This window comes from Triticum aestivum, chromosome 7B (genome assembly GCF_018294505.1).
Source record: "Triticum aestivum cultivar Chinese Spring chromosome 7B, IWGSC CS RefSeq v2.1, whole genome shotgun sequence".
In the NCBI taxonomy this organism is placed as follows: Eukaryota; Viridiplantae; Streptophyta; class Magnoliopsida; order Poales; family Poaceae; genus Triticum; species Triticum aestivum.
In genome coordinates, this window is record NC_057813.1 from 746,982,369 (window position 1) to 746,998,945 (window position 16,577).

At 41.4% G+C, this 16,577-nt stretch overlaps 1 long non-coding RNA gene across 1 annotated transcript; it reads right to left on the bottom strand.

Moving 5' to 3' along the window:
• Window positions 1-203: 203 nt before the first annotated feature.
• Window positions 204-2,811, bottom strand: LOC123160461 (uncharacterized). Its single transcript, XR_006480227.1, has 3 exons — window positions 2,344-2,811; window positions 1,608-1,952; window positions 204-1,394 (listed from the first exon to the last, which is right to left on the bottom strand). It is a non-coding gene; the product is annotated as an uncharacterized lncRNA (long non-coding RNA).
• Window positions 2,812-16,577: the final 13,766 nt, after the last annotated feature.

The window sequence follows — 16,577 nt, forward strand, 5'->3', positions numbered from 1 at the left end:
CAACCTATAATCCCATTTTAATTACAACTAGATGATACCCCGCGCGTTGCTGCGGGAAATGTTGTCTAAAATTAGTGATTTACTCTTAAAATTGACTCCTAAAAGGATGAGAATCTGTTGAAAAGAAGAAGAGAAAATAATTAATACATTATTGTTATTTGGCAACAATACTTAAGAACGATGCATGACTATAATGGTACACGGGTAAGTAAGATCTAATCAGAACAAATGATTATATGGTCATTTACATGTGGAACCAACTGATTTACAGCTCCAATATATAGGCTACAAGGGAAAAAACTTCAAAGATACAGCTAAAACATCACCACAAAGCTATAACCCAGGTCTTGACTATGTGTAATTTCCATCAGAACTTCCAAGTACATTTACTTTGATCCATCCTACAACATGAAGTAAGCAAATGTCACTAGTCTGATAGACTCATAATGCTTCACCTTTTAAATGTCTATACTGTTTAGTTGTATCTTACATGTTTTATCTGAAAGCTCCCTCCTGTGACTAATTATGGATTGGATAAAATAATTCTGCAGACAAATTAAGAAACTAACCCACTGATCGGTGCATTACCTTTACAAAAAATGGCATCGAATGGCGGTGCCAAGCTAAATCAGTTAGATACCATGTACTCCCTCCGTTCCTAAATACTTGTCTTTCTAGATATTTCAAATGGACTATCACATACGGATGTATATAGACATATTTTAGAGTGTATGATTCACTCATTTTGCTCCGTATGTAGTCACTTGTTGAAATCTTTAGAAAGACAAATATTTAGGAATGGAGGGAGTATATAGGTGTGGTATAGGTTTACCTTTATCCATTTTCCTCATAGTAGGTAACACTGAGGAGAGTCCGTAGCAGTATGCGTGCATGTTGAAGTAACGCCAAATATACATACATGTTGAAGTAACGTTGAATATTTAATACATAAAGATAGCTGAAAGGAAACTGAAAATCAAGACAAAGGCAACCTGTAAATAAGATACTTATGTTGTTCAGAGGAGATACATTTATTTCGCATTAGCATTAAGTAATATAAGAAGACATGGTGAGCGACAAAGAAGATTATGGATGGCATGCCCTCAAAGCAAACTTCTGCACTTTTACAAAGTAATTGCATTGGAAATCTCGAGCAATACACAATATATAGTAAGATATTGCCAAATGTGTTCCTAAAAAAGAAAAGGAAGAACATGAGTTGCATCCGGTGGATAATACTATTTACCTCCCTAATGGTTCAGTAACAGGGTCGATGAAATATTAGGACAATATATACACCTTAATTGATTATTTTGGGATCTAGGGTGTACCTACATGGCGAGATAGTCATTACAAACTCGCATCTTTGTCATAATTTGAGAAGCTTGTGACACCTGTGGATAATCAAATAAAATGGGCAAAATTAGCACGTGAATAGTCAACAAAGCTAAATCCTTGTCTTAAGAGACTATAGTGTTCATAATTTTTATCCCTGTAAAAAAGTTCATAATTTCTAGAACACTATTCAGTTTTGGTCATCTGCCATCGACCAAGCAAAAGAAACTCCAGAATATTCTATTTATGCATCCATAGTATATGCTCTTTACCTTTGTGGAATGTCTTCAGTAAGAAAATATATCAACTCCAGAATATTCAGTTTTGGTGATCTGCCATCAACCAAACAAAAGAAACTCTTTAGTGTGATCTCCTATGGAACACTTGCATAGATGGAAGTATAGAGGAACTATTGTGGAATTTCAATTAAAAAGGAAGCGAGCCAACATGATATGTAGTAAAACATGTACATTAACTCAGAAATATAAAATTTGCATATACCTTCAGATTGTAGCGTGTGTGGGAATTAACCTTCAGTAAGAAAATAAAAAGTAAAAAAAGACGTTCAGAGTTGGACTGCACCACCACGTAGGACGTAATGCTTATAATCAGTCCACCTGAAGAATGAAAGATGACAGTGACCAAGCAGGAAAGAAGATGGTCTTCAGTACGCTTTCAGAAAGCAGCAAGATAACTTATTATGCCTTCTGTATACATCCAGGAAGATATTTAATAAAAAAATAGATTGAGAGAGCCTACTTGCAGATGGTGGCACATAGAACTATTCAACAGGAACAAATTACTTATTATGAATGTAATACTTGAACAATGAATATGTGCTCATGCATAATACTCAAATCAGACAAATGCCTACGCAGCCGAGATGATACCCCTGCCAGTATGTAAGGAACATGTACCAATCTGCTGTTTGTTGATTATTACTACCAAACAATCAGCAAGGACATCAATTTGTTAAACTCACTCACGGAAACAGGATGGAATGTTCACCTGCTTAATCGCAAAAAGAGAAGTCCAAATCTGACCACTCCCACCTTCCACGCCGGCAATGCGAGAAGATAGCACCACCGGCGACCTCTCTAGGCAGGGCGGGGCCGCTCTCCCAGGATTTGAATCGCGCAGGGCAGAAGGCCAGGACGCAGCTTCTCCGCAATGGCAAGTCGACGGCTCGGCGCGTCGGTTGGTCGTGGGTAACCAACGTAACAGCAAGGCGCAACAGAAGGAGATGAGGGCAGAGGCGTGGTGCACCGTGAGGCAATCGATGGCTTGAGCAGAGAAAGACGGGACAGATCGGGATGGAGGGATGGAGGATAAGGATGCATGCGGTGACCAGATGCGGCTGGTGGGGCGTTTTTATGGATAGGGAGGCGTTTCGCCATGGAAGAGGGAAACTGCTAGATTGGATCGTCTCTCGGTTACGGAAGAGGAAGAGAATAGCTCTGTTTTGCGGCCGCTCTGTTCGTTTGGAGCACAAAAGAAAAATTAAATCACACAATTTGTTGATTTCTTCCTTTACGGAGCAGAATTGATGTGCGAAAGTGAATTGCTGACGTGGATAGCCTGCTGACGTGGATAGCTTGCATGTGTAGAGAAATCACATAGTGGGGGTGAACTATTTAGGTATTATAGATTCACACCACCATGATATCTCTTAGACGCCATTTAGATATAGGGAGGGAAAAAAGAAAAGCTTGTTTGCAAATGTCTGATCTATCTTCCTGTAGCTGTTAATCGAGTCAATGCAGTTTTCCCCTTCACATAGCTATCCACCTCATGCACCTGTCGTTCCTTATCTATCCCCACGCGCCTTGTCACTGCAGCCGGCTCGCCGTCAGCCACCACCGCCGGTCACCGCTGCTGCATCCCCCATTGCTTCAGCCAGCTCGTCGTTGACCACATTTCAATATCCCATCACAGCAGTCGGCTCGTCTTGCCCGCCGCTGGCCTTGGGAAATCCCCCGTCATAGCTTTTTAAGACACCATTGCAGCATCGCAGGCCCGCGGTGTGGTGCTCCTCGCAACACCGGCGTCGTCAGTGTTTCTGGAGCTTCAGTCCAAGACTGGTAGTGCAGGATCTGAATTATTTTCCCTCTTTTATGTTAAGAGTCCTTCTAGTAAAATGTGAGTGACGTACTGTGTTTTTTTTAAGACCTCTATGTAACTTGTATCACCACCGTCATAATCTAATGTAGCTTCCGGGGCACTTTTCCTTTTGAAAAGAAAACTTGTGTGTCACATATGGTGTGTACGGGTGCTATGGAGGAGAGATAAGGTCGCGTGTGTGGATGGGGATCGATGGAAACAAAGGACTGGACCAGAAGAAAGATGAGGGAGCGGTGCGTGGGACATAGTAGTGGACGCGTGTGCCCACTGTTCACAGCAGGCTGGATCGGTAGTAGTGGACACGTGTGCCCACTGTTCATAGCAGGCTGGATTAGATCAAAATTTCCCCATCTTTAGTGAAGCCTCCCTCTCCTCCCAGATCCCACAGTGCCTGAATCCACGAAGCAGGCAGGTCCCGGACGCCCTCTCCCGCAGCTCAGACCCCTCCCTTTCCCCATTTCAGTGAAGGCCCTCCTCCTAGATCCCACCGCACCCGAGCCCCTCCTTTCATCCTCGTCCATGTAGCAGGCAGCTTCTAGGCGCCGTCTCCCACAAACTCGAACCCGAGTGGGTCGAGCCACCTCCGGGCAGCGATCTGCAGCAGGACCCTGCCGGTGAGCCAGCTCCTCCCCACGCTTCTTCTTCTTCCCGGTCTCCTCTCTCTCCTCACCCCTCTGTTCTCTCTTGAACAACAAGCAAAAACTCCACCATAACAATGGTGTCGCCTCATGTATCTCAGAACTGTCGCCGTCACGCCCGCATCATTTGCCAGAAACTTCACCGATGCCTGTCGTCGCGACCCTGCATGCGCGCGTCAACAGGAGCATCTCCCCGCACTGGCCTCGACCGCCTCTCGTCGTCTCTGCACTCTTTGCTGCTACATCAGAGGGATCCGGTGGTGGAGTGCAGGAGGAAGGTGGGGGACGTGGTGGAGTAGCCGGGCCAGCGGTGGTCCTCCGGGCCGATGTAGGGTAGCTGGCGCGGCGCGCTGGTCCAAACCATCTGAGAGGGAGCGCGGGGATCGGTTCGTTGTCCGTCGCGAGCGGACCTGCTATTCCGCCGGTTTGTACGTCGACCCGGTGCCCGGTGCTGCGCTGCCACCGACACCGCCCTGCTTCCTCCGGACAGAGCAGTGGCCGGACCAGGGGAGATGGAGGCGCGGTGCACGCGGCTGCCCGGGATCTCCGGCCGCGGCGAGGAGAGATGGAGGCGCCCTGGCAGGATTAGCAGCGGCGTCTCCCTCTCCAGTGGGCGGCGGCGCACCATATCTTGCTTTTCTCCCGAACGAAGGCCGACGGCGGCTGCGCGTTTACGTTAGTTGGGGGAAGAGGATAAGGGAGCGCAGGCGACGGGAGGAAGACGTCGGTTTTCCCTTACATTGTGTGACGTACTGCGGGTTGATTTATAGTAACCACGAGGGCTGTTCTGCAAAAATGAATCGTTTTTCTGTATGACTTAAACATGGAGCGCGACTTAATTCTAGAAAAGAGTAGGGTCTTTTTCGCAAATTGTTGATGACGGACGACCAGAAACCTAATTTTCTTTATTATTAGGTAAAGATATACTAGCAAAAGAGACCGAGCGTTGCAACGGAAGAAAAAAATAACACACACTCTTAACCCAATAACCATAATATGGTCATGCCTTTTATTTTAGCGAGGCATCGTTTTTGTGTTGCCGCTTATCCTCCTTCTCACCCTCAGTGGCCTCAGTGTTCACACAAACCAAAGTGTGTTTGAATGTTGTTTTTCCCCTGCCAGTTTTTTCAGAGGTGCTCATGTGTGGTTATCGATGTTTTCTTTCGTCTCTTTATGATTTTAGTGGTTGTTTATTTGCAATCCAGATCGTCGCGTTTCGAAAGAAAAACAGACGTGCCCTATAGGTTACAAGTTTGCTTTTAAAATAATATTTTAAAATATTTAATAGGTAAAAATAACATCATATTCAAATTCTACATATTTTTCTATTCAAATTTCATATATAACATGTTAAAATCGGATTTACGGTTTAATAGATATGGATAATTAAGAAAAATATTTGTTTGACTTAAATATCTTCTAAAATAATATTTAAAATATATTTAACAAACGAAATAACATCATATTCAGATTCTACATATTTTTCTAATCAATTTTCATATATAACATGTTACGGTTTAAAAGATATGGATAATTTAGAAAAACATTTGCTTGACTTATATATGATTGGCGAGTGAATTATCTAATACTTCAGGGGGGTTTCCGTAAAAATGTAAAATAACGGTTCGGTTATGACTTAAGTGTGTACTGCGGGTTAATTCATAAAAAATGCAGGGGGGTTTCTGCAAAAGTGCATGACGGACGACCGAAACCTAATTTGCTTTATTATTAGGTAGAGATATTATTAAGGGAGAGGAGATTTTTGTATTTTGGACAACCATTTGTTGGCACTTTAAGTATTGGTTTTTCAGCGTGGTAAAACCAACATAGTGTTTCATAAAATGTTGAATAGTTGCATGCCCTAAAAGTTAGTTCGACAATTATATATGACCTTACATTATGTCGTGATAATTGCAAACTTTAAATTTAAATATGATATTTCAAAAAGAAAAACACATTTATAGATAACAACTTAATATTACAGTGATGCCATTGAGTTCTACTTCTATGTAGGTATATTGCTTAAATTTATGTACACTATTTTGGGTTCTTTGCTCTTCTACAGACCTCTTTAGCCATGAAGCAATGATATTCTCTTAGAGTGGCATGTGTCATCAGTAACCGTCACTACGAAACAATTGTGGATGTAGTCTCGGGTAACATACTTTTCTTCTCGTTTTCCATATTTTAAAGGTTCAATCAGTACATCAAATCTGATTTTACGATATTACTTGGTTTGATTCTCTGAACCCCAACTCCTATGTCTTGGAAGTGGTGCACCGTGACTATGGTTTGGGCATAACCACTCCGTTATGTGCAAACCACTTGTAACAAATGTGTGATGTAAGCATGGTAGTGTAACTATAATGTTTATCGGACATTACCAAGCAGCAACCTTTCTAGATTTTTTGTCGTTGGGAATGTACGTCTGATTCTCTACATTCATGTTGCTTGGAAACCTTTGATTCGATCAAGAATTGCTGGGTCTTCATGCGTCATCACCACATACTCTTGTTTTCCAGCATGTTGCAAAACCTATAACTCTACCAGATTAACGGCCTCCATCTAGAAGCTACTCAAGGAAGCAAAAGGTGATTGTATAAATTCACAGAAAGGTTATAGTACGAAATGTTTTTTTAATAGTTTGGATTGCCAAATGGGTTGTTTGATGCTTCAAACACGTGTAACATTGTTTAGAAAAATAATATTTCTTATGCCTGAAAAAAACGAATGCTCTAGAAACAACCCGGTAATCATGAAATTTAACGCACACAAGGGATGAATGTGTACATGGTCAGGAATTCAAACATTTCAACATTTAATTCTTTTTTACCCTTTTAAGTGAAATTTAATAATTTTTACCTGGGAGCTCGTCCAAATATTGACAATTGTTTACTATGAATACCAGAGGAAAGGCCCACGTACATAACCTGAATCACACAAAACCATACCCAGTTGAGACACAACAGCTGCTGCATGTACTCGCAATGCCCGTGAGCCGCCTGCTGCTCCTCTAGCACACCATGCACAGTCGTTGTCCGGCACTGCAGCCACCTCGCTCTCCAGCAGCTTCACGTCGGATGATCCTTCCTTGCTTACCCACGGCCTCCTGCGAGCATGCTTGTTCTCATCCTCTTCTTCGTCTTCTCGAGCTAATCTTTCCACAACGCTGCTTGTAGTATATATTGCTGTGTTTCCAGAAGCGATAGTTGTTCGAGCTGGTGGTGGCCGCAATCCCAACATAGCCGGTTGCAGACAGCCGGAGCTTCACGCGTCCCGCCTGTTCGACCGTGAAGATAAGAAAGGGTTTGTGGGATACAGTCTCGTCAGCACGCGAGACTCGCTCGACGGTGGCGGTGCGGTGTTGAGTCAAACGAAGCCTCAAGAGGAGACGCTCCACTGCAAGGTTACGGCTACAATGCCAGCCTCACCCTTGCTGGAGATCTTGCACGTATGGGTTTGGATGATGCCCTTTTTCCATAGACCATGCTCCCGTCGGCCTCAGTGGCATTTTTCCCGGATGCCATGATGTTCTTCCTCGGTCATAAGGAGATGGAACTCTTTTGATGTGTCGCTGCGGGCGCTACCGCGATGCCATGTTACTCTTCCCCGGTCATATGGAGATGGATATCTTTCAATATGTCGCCGCCGGCCCTGGCAGCTCCACTGGCTCCAATGTGATAGTGGTCATCCTTTTGATGTGTCGTCGCCGGCACCGGCAGCCCGACCGGCTCCAATGTGATCTTGGTCATGCTTTGCACAGTTGGAGCCAAGCTTAGGTGACTCATGGTTCGCGTGTACATTTGTTGACATCAAACGAAGATGGCTGCAATATGATTCAAATTTAGAGTTAGGTAGGGTAATACAGTACTTTCCTACCTTGTCTCCTCTACTTGTTATGCACGGTTACGATGGAGTCCCTTATATTCACCGTCTCCTTTACCTTCGGGAAGAAAGGACAATAATTTTGCTAGCTTATCGGATGGAAGTTGTATCGCTTCCTTTTTTTTTTAGGGAAGTTGTATCCCTTCTATAGTTTATAAGATACTACCAAAAGAGCTCGTGCGTTGCAGCGGAAGAGAAAACATAACACAGACTCTTGACTCAACAACCATCACCCAAGACCACAATAGGTCCATCTCCTTTATTTTTGTGAGGCATCATATTTGTGTTGCCACTTATCCTCCTTCTCAACCTCGCCGGCGATGGCCTCTGTGTTCACACAAAACAAAAAAAAACATGTTTGAATATGTTTAATCCTAAGGCGTCTCTCTCTCTCTCTCTCTCTCTCTCTCTCTCCCTCTCCCTCCCTCCCCCCCCTCTCTCTCGGTTTCTCTCACTCTCGCGATGAGAAATATCTTGTTTTCCCTGCGACATTATTCAGAGGTATTCATGTGTAGTTATCGATGTTTTCTTTTCCCTATATTGTTATAGTGGGGTGTTTATTTGCAATCCAGGTCACCGCCGCTACGAAAGGAAAACGGATCTTACGCTACAAATTATAAGTTTGCTCCCAAAATGACATTTTAAAAATATTTAACAGGTAAAATTAACATCATATTTAGATTCCACATATTTTTCTAATAAAATTTCATATATAATATGTTAAAATCGAAGTTACGGTTTAAAAGATACGGATAATTTAGAAACTCATTTATTTGACTTAAATATATTTCAAAATAATATTTAAAAATATTTACAGGTGGAAATAATCTCATAATCATATTCTACATATTTTTCTAATCAAATTTCATATATAACATGTTTAAATCGGAGTTACGGTTTAAAAGATATGGATGATTTTAAAAAAACATTGTTTGACTTAAATATGATCCACAGATGAATTACCTAAAACATCAGGGGGTTTCGAAAAATGTAAAATAACGGTTCGGGTGTGACTTAAATCCGGACTGCGGGTTGATTTCAACAAAACACAGAGACTTTTGTGTAAAATATGAAAAACGATTCATTTTAACTTAAAACAGGACTGTGGATTGAATTCTCTGAAATAGAGGAACTTTTCTGAAAAATGTCATGACGGACGAAAGAAACCCAATTTGCTTTATACATAATGGCGAACCAAACTGTGGTTGGATGGTTAGAGGGACTATGGTATCCCAACTCACCAGAGTTCAAGTCCTGATGCTCGCACTTATTCCTGGATTTATTTCAAGATTTCTACCGTGTTCAAAAAAATTATTCATACATATGGACTTATACATGATTGCGATTGCACTATTCCATCATAGGCACAGTACATGGTAGAATTTTTTTTTTACCACATGTACGTGATAGACTGTGCACGTGTAACACAACATATATCTTTACACAAATATTTGTATGTAATGTTGTTTCTTTAAATCACAGCCGTTTATATTTAGGAATTAACGGTAGAGAAAATTTAATCTGTGTGGAAGAACGTGAAAACTCGTTTGTCTTTTGTCTTAATAATATAATAGATAGATAGATCTTGTGGAGCAGGTCATGACAGACAGCCGCCCTTTCCTAACTACAGTCTACACCTTGCAAAGTCAATGTCTATTTGTTTTAAAATTAATCTCGTGGAGCAGGACGTGACGGCCGCCCTTTCCTAGCTACAGTCTACACCTTGCAAAGTGATGCTCTCGAACAAAGCACACACAACTGCCATTAAACCATGCCATTGCAAGTCAATGTCTGTCTGTTTTCAAACTAATCTCGTGGAGCAGGACGTGACGGCCGCCATTCCCTAGCTACAGCCTACACCTTGCAAACATGCCTGTGCGTTGCATCAAGTGGAAAAAAATCCTCGCACCCCAGAGCGATCCATCCAAGATGAGAAGTGCTACTTCTATGCTTCACTACCATCTGTGATGATTGTTATCTTGTGCATCTATTCACGACAAATATGATCAATTTCAAGACGACGAGCTTGGTCATCACATTATAGCACAACGCTTCTGTGAGCCCCTTTTTGCACTAACTTGTAATTCTATGAACAAAGCTCGTGTTTTGTAATGGAATAAATATGAGCCGAACTCAACGCGCATAGGGCATTAATGGGTCACGCAAGGTGGTCTTCTACCCTCTAGCCCTCAGCAGATGAGTACACCGGTGATGGACATGAGCAGGTCGACATGATCATCATCAATGAAGACATGGTGACAACAAAAAAACATATATGATGATGAAGAGGTGGTGTTTCTTAACGATATCTAGATCGGAAGGACGAGTGATCAACATAAAACCCAGTGGAGGGCCGACCCCATCCAACAAATTGAGTCTTTCCATTGGGAACAAGTAAGCTGGCCTGGCTTCTATCTGTTTCTTTACGACACAACCCGATGGATCAATTCTGTCGATGCTAGCTGATGCACGCACAATGAAAGACCGATCGGCTGAAAGCACGAAAACACATGCGAACACAAAGCACGTGAGACTAGGTAATAGAAACACAACCCCCCTTGTTTATTTCTTCTTATTTGGCTGACAAGGGTAGTCACGTATAGGTATACATAACCCAAATGATAAAAGTCACACGTGTGGCACAAAGCACTCTGGCCCTAACATTTCTTTACAACTAAAGTTGCCATCCGAAAAGAGAAAACATACCCAGAAGAACTGAACTTGTCATCCGAAAAGAAGTTGCCATGCATGACAACTAAAGTTATCATCCTCATGTCACTAAACTTGCCATAAAAAAGTTCAAAGTTACCATGTGTTCGTGCCACATGTGTGAAGCTTAAGCTCTTGCCACTCTTTATTCCATAGTCCATCAAATCCTTACCCAAAACTTAAAAACTTCACAACACAAAACTCCAACAGAAAATATCGTAAGCTCCGTTAGTATAAGAAAATAAATCACCACCTTTGTTACTGTTGTGAACTCATTTCTTATTTATATTGGTGTAATATCTATTGTATTTCAACTTTTCCATGGTTCATACCCCCGATACTAGCCGTAGATTCATCAAAATAAGCAAATAACACGCGAAAAACAGAACAGTCTGTAGCAATCTGGATATTTCGAATATTCTGTAACTCCAAAAATCCTGAGATATTAGGAAGTTCTAAGAAATTTGTTTATTATTCTTCCGCAAAAAGAATCAACTTAAAAGCATGTTTCTATGATTTATGAAAATTATTTTCATGCGCGCAAAAGTTTCTGTTTTTCAGCAAGATCAAATCAACTATCACCGTAAGCTATCCCAAAGGTCTTACTTGGCACAAACACTAATTAAAACATAAAACCACATCTAACCAGACGCTAGATGTATTACTTACTGGAAAATAGCAAGGAAAAATATTGGGTTGTCTCCCAACAAGCGCTTTTTTTTAAAGCCTTTTAGCTAGGCATTGATAATTTCAATGATGCTCACATAAAAGAGAAGAATTGAAGCTCAAAGAGAGCATCATAAAACACGTGACAAACACATCTAAGTCTAACACACTTTCTATGCATATGCATTTTATAAGCAAACAAATTATCAAGGCAAGCAAAAACTAGCATATGCAAGGAAGAAGAAACAGACGATAGCAATCTCAACATGAAGAGAGGTAATTTAGTAACATGATTTTTTTACAACCATAAGCAAATGTTTCCTCTCTCATAATAATTACATGTACGATCATAAGAAAATTCAACAATATAGCTATCACATAACATATTCTCAACACGATTCACATGCATGGCGAAGTTGACACTCTTCCAAAATAGTGAGTTTAATATTAACTAAAGTCATGACCTCCCCAAACCCACTTTTATAAAAAAAATCATAAGATTGAACATTCTCCAAATATGTGGGATCTAAAGTTGATACTCTTCCAAACCCACTTTCAATATTATTGCAAACACTATTGTCAATCTCAGATTCCTCATGGGGCTTAAATAAATTTTCAAGATCATAAGAAGAATCACCCCAATCATGATCATTGCAACAAGTAGTGGGTATAGAAAAACAAGCATCCCCAAGCTTAGGGTTTTGCATTTTATTAGCACAATTGACATCAATAGAATTTACAGTAAAGTCATTGCAATCATGCTTTTTATTCAAGGAGCTATCGTGAATCACTTCATAAATTTCTTCATCACAACTTGCAGATTCATGAATTTTAAGCAAAACTTCATAAAGATAATCTAGTGCACTCAACTCACTAGCAATTGGTTCATCATAGTTGGAACTCTTAAAAAGATTAGCAAGTGGATGAAGATCCATAAACCTTAGGTTCTCTAATTTGCAATAAATACACAATTATTCCAACCAAACAAGCAAACGAGCCAAGTAAGACATAAAGGCAAACGAAAAGATGAACGGAAAGAAGGGAGAAGAAAAGGCAAAAAATTCAAAATTGTTTTAGAAGTGGGGGAGAGGAAAACGTGAGGCGAATGGCGAATAATGCAATGCGAGGGATGAGAGTTTATGATGGGTACTTGGTATGTCTTTGCTTGCGTAGATCTCCCCAGCAACGGCGCCAGAAATTCTTCCTGCTACCTCTTGAGCTTGCATTGGTTTTTCCTTGAAGAGGAAAGGGTGATGCAGCAAAGTAGAGGAAGTATTCCCTCCGCTTTTGAGAACCAAGGTATGAATCCATTAGGAGACAACGTGACAAGCCATCGAATACATGCACAAACAAACACCAACTTGCACCTAACGCGATAACAGGGTTGTCAATCCCTTCACGGTTATCTGCAAAGTGAGATCTCATAGAGATGGATAAACAGTAAAGTAATATTTTGGTATTTTTGGTGATGGAACGAAAAGTAAAAGATTGCAAGGAAAATAAATACGAAACTAAAAGTGTAGATCGGAAACTTGTGTGATGAAAATAGAATATTATATGATGGAAAATATACCCGAGAGCCATAGGTTTCACTAGAGGCTTCTCTCAAGATAGGAATTATTACGGTGGGTGAGCAAATTAGTGCCGAGCAATTCATAGAAAAGCGCAAAGTTATGACGATATCTAAGGCAATGATCATGAATATAGGCATCACATCCGTATCAAGTAGACCGAAATGATTCTGCATCTACTACTATTACTCCACACATCGACCGCTATCCAGCATGCATCTAGAGTATTAAGTTCATAAGAATAGATGAATTAACTCAAGCATTATGATAAAACCACCATCTTTTTATCCTCGATGGCAGCAATACAATACGTGTCGGTTCCCCTTCGGTCACTAGGATCGAGCACCGCAAGATTAAACCCAAAGCTAAGCACTTCTCCCATTGCAAGAAAAACCAATCTAGTTGGCCAAACCAAATCGATAGTTCGAAGAGACTTGCAAATATATCAAATCATGCATATAAAAATTCAGAGAAGATTCAAATAATATTTATAGATAAGCTGATCATAAATCCACAATTCATCGGATCTCGCCAAACACACCGCAAAAGAGTGTTACATTGAATAGATCTTCAAGAACATCGAGGAGAACTTTGTATTGAGAATCAAAGAGAAATAAGAAACCACCTAGCTACTAGCTATGGACACGTAGGTCTGTGGTAAACTAATCACGCTTCATCGGAGAGGCAATGGTGTTGATGTAGAAGCCCTCCATGATCCAATCCCCGTCCGGCAAGATGCTGGAAAAGGCCCCTAGATGGGACCTCAAGGGTACAGAAGGTTGCGAAGGTGGAAAAGTGGCTTCGTGGCTCCCCTAGAAGTTTTTGGGGTATTTGAGAATATATAGGAGGAAGATCTAGGTCAGGGGGTCACCAAGCACTACTAGGGAAAACCTTATACACAGCATCTTAGCAGTAGCGCTGGACAAAATAGTGCGCTACTAGTACTTAGTAGTAGCGTCTTTAATTAGACCGCGCTACTGCTACTACTTTAGTAGTAGCGCGCTCTGCTATACTTGTACTGGGCGCAGATGGCTAGCCCCACTTAGCAGTAGCGTGTATGCCTGACCAGCACTACTGCTATGTCCCTTAGTAGTAGCGTGTATCTCTAAAATGTGCTACTACTTACTTACCTTATCCTGGAGCGGTTCACTGCACCCTCTCACTCCCTCTCCCTCTCACTCGCTCTCGCCCGCGCCGAACCCGTCGTCCGCTGCCGCTACGTCTTGAGCTTGCGTTGGTTTTCCCCGAAGAGGAGAGGATGATGCAGCACAGTAGCGCAAGTATTTCCCTCAATTTTTGAGAACCAAGGTATCAATCCAGTAGGAGGTCACGCACAAGTCCCTCGTACCTGCACAAAACGATAGCTACTCGCAACCAACGCGATTAGGGGTCGTCAATCCCTTCACGGTCACTTACGAGAGTGAGATCTGATAGAGATAATATTTTTGGTATTTTTGGTATAAAGATGCAAAGTAAAAAGTAAAAGCAAAGCAAGTAAATAAAGTGATGGAGATTGATATGATGAGAATAGACCCGGGGGCCATAGGTTTCACTAGTGGCTTCTCTCAAGAGCATAAGTATTCTACGGTGGGTGAACAAATTACTGTTGAGCAATTGATAGAATTGAGCATAGTTATGAGGTTATCTAGGTATGATCATGTATATAGGCATCACGTCCAAGACAAGTAGACCGAAACGATTCTGCATCTACTACTATTACTCCACTCATCGACCGCTATCCAGCATGCATCTAGAGTATTAAGTTAAAAACAGAGTAACGCCTTAAGCAAGATGACATGATGTAGAGGAATAAATTCATGCAATATGATAAATACCCCATCTTGTTATCCTCGATGGCAACAATACAATACGTGCCTTGCTGCCCCTTCTTTCTCTGGGTAAGGACACCGTAAGATTGAACCCAAAGCCATGCACTTCTCCCATTGCAAGAACTACCAATCTAGTTGGCCAAACCAAATGGATAATTCGAAGAGACTTGCAAAGATAACTCAATCATACATAAAAGAATTCAGAAAAGATTCAAATATTATTCATAGATAAGCTGGATCATAAACCCACAATTCATCGGTCTCAACAAACACACCGCAAAAAGAAGATTACATCTAATAGATCTCCACGAGAGAGGGGGAGAACATTGTATTGAGATCCAAAAAGAGAGAAGAGGCCATCTAGCTACTAGTTATGGACCCGAAGGTCTGAAGTAAACTACTCACACTTTATCGAAGGGGCTATGGTGTTGATGTAGAAGCCCTCCATGGTAGATGCCCCCTCCGGCGGAGCTCCGGAACAGGCCCCAAGATGGGATCTCGTGGATACAGGAAGGTACGGCGGTGGAATTAGGTTTTTGGCTCCCCCCTGGTCTATTGGGGGTACGTAGGTATATATAGGAGGAAGGAGTACGTCAGTGGACCGTTAGGGGGCCCACGAGGTAGGGGGGCGCACCCAGGGGGGCGCCCTCCACCCTCGTGACCGCCTCTGGTGCTTCTTGGAGTAGGGTCCAAGTCTCCTGGATCACGTTCGGTGAGAAGATCACGTTCCCGAAGGTTTCATTCCGTTTGGACTCCGTTTGATATTATGTTTCTTCGAAATACTGAAATAGGCAAAAAACAGCAATTCTAGGCTGGGCCTCCGGTTAATAGGTTAGTCCCAAAAATAATATAAAAGTGGAAAATAAATCCCATTATAGTCCAAAACAATATATAAAGTAGCATGGAGCAATCAAAAATTATAGATACGTTGGAGACGTATCAGGCATCCCCAAGCTTAATTCCTACTCGTCCTCGAGTAGGTAAATGATAAAAAGAGAATTTTTGATGCGGAGTGATACTTTGGCATAATTTCAATGTAAATCTTCTTAATCATGGTATGAATATTCAGATCCGAAAGATTCAAGACAAAAGTTCATATTGACATAAAAATAATAATACTTCAAGCATACTAATCAAAGCAATTATGTCTTCTCAAAATAACATGGCCAAAGAAAGTTATCCCTACAAAATCATATAGTCTGGCTATGTTCCATCTTCCCCACACAAAGTATTTGAATCATGCACAACCCCGATGACAAGCCAAGCAATTGTTTCATACTTCAACATTTTCAAAACTTTTCAATCTTCACGCAATACTTGAGCGTGAGCCATGGATATAGCACTATATGTGGAATAGAATGGTGATTGTGGAGAAGACAAAAAGAGGGAAGATAGTCTCACATCAACTAGGCGTATCAACGGGCTATGGAGATTCCCATCAATAGATATCAATGTGAGTGAGTAGGGATTGCCATGCAACGGATGCACTAGAGCTATAAGTATATGAAAGCTCAACAAAAGAAACTAAGTGGGTGCGCATCCAACTCGCTTGCTCACGAAGACCTAGGGCATTTTGAGGAAGGCCATCATTGGAATATACAAGCCAAGTTCTATAATGAAAAATTCCCACTAGTATATGAAAGTGACAAAATGAGAGACTCTCTATCATGAAGATCATGGTGCTACTTTGAAGCACAAGTGTGGTAAAAGGATAGTAGCATTGTCCCTTCTCTCTTTTTCTCTCATTTTTTTATTTATTTGGGCCTTGTCTCTTTTCTTTTTTATGGCCTCTTTTTTTTCGTCCGGAGTCTCATCCCGACTTG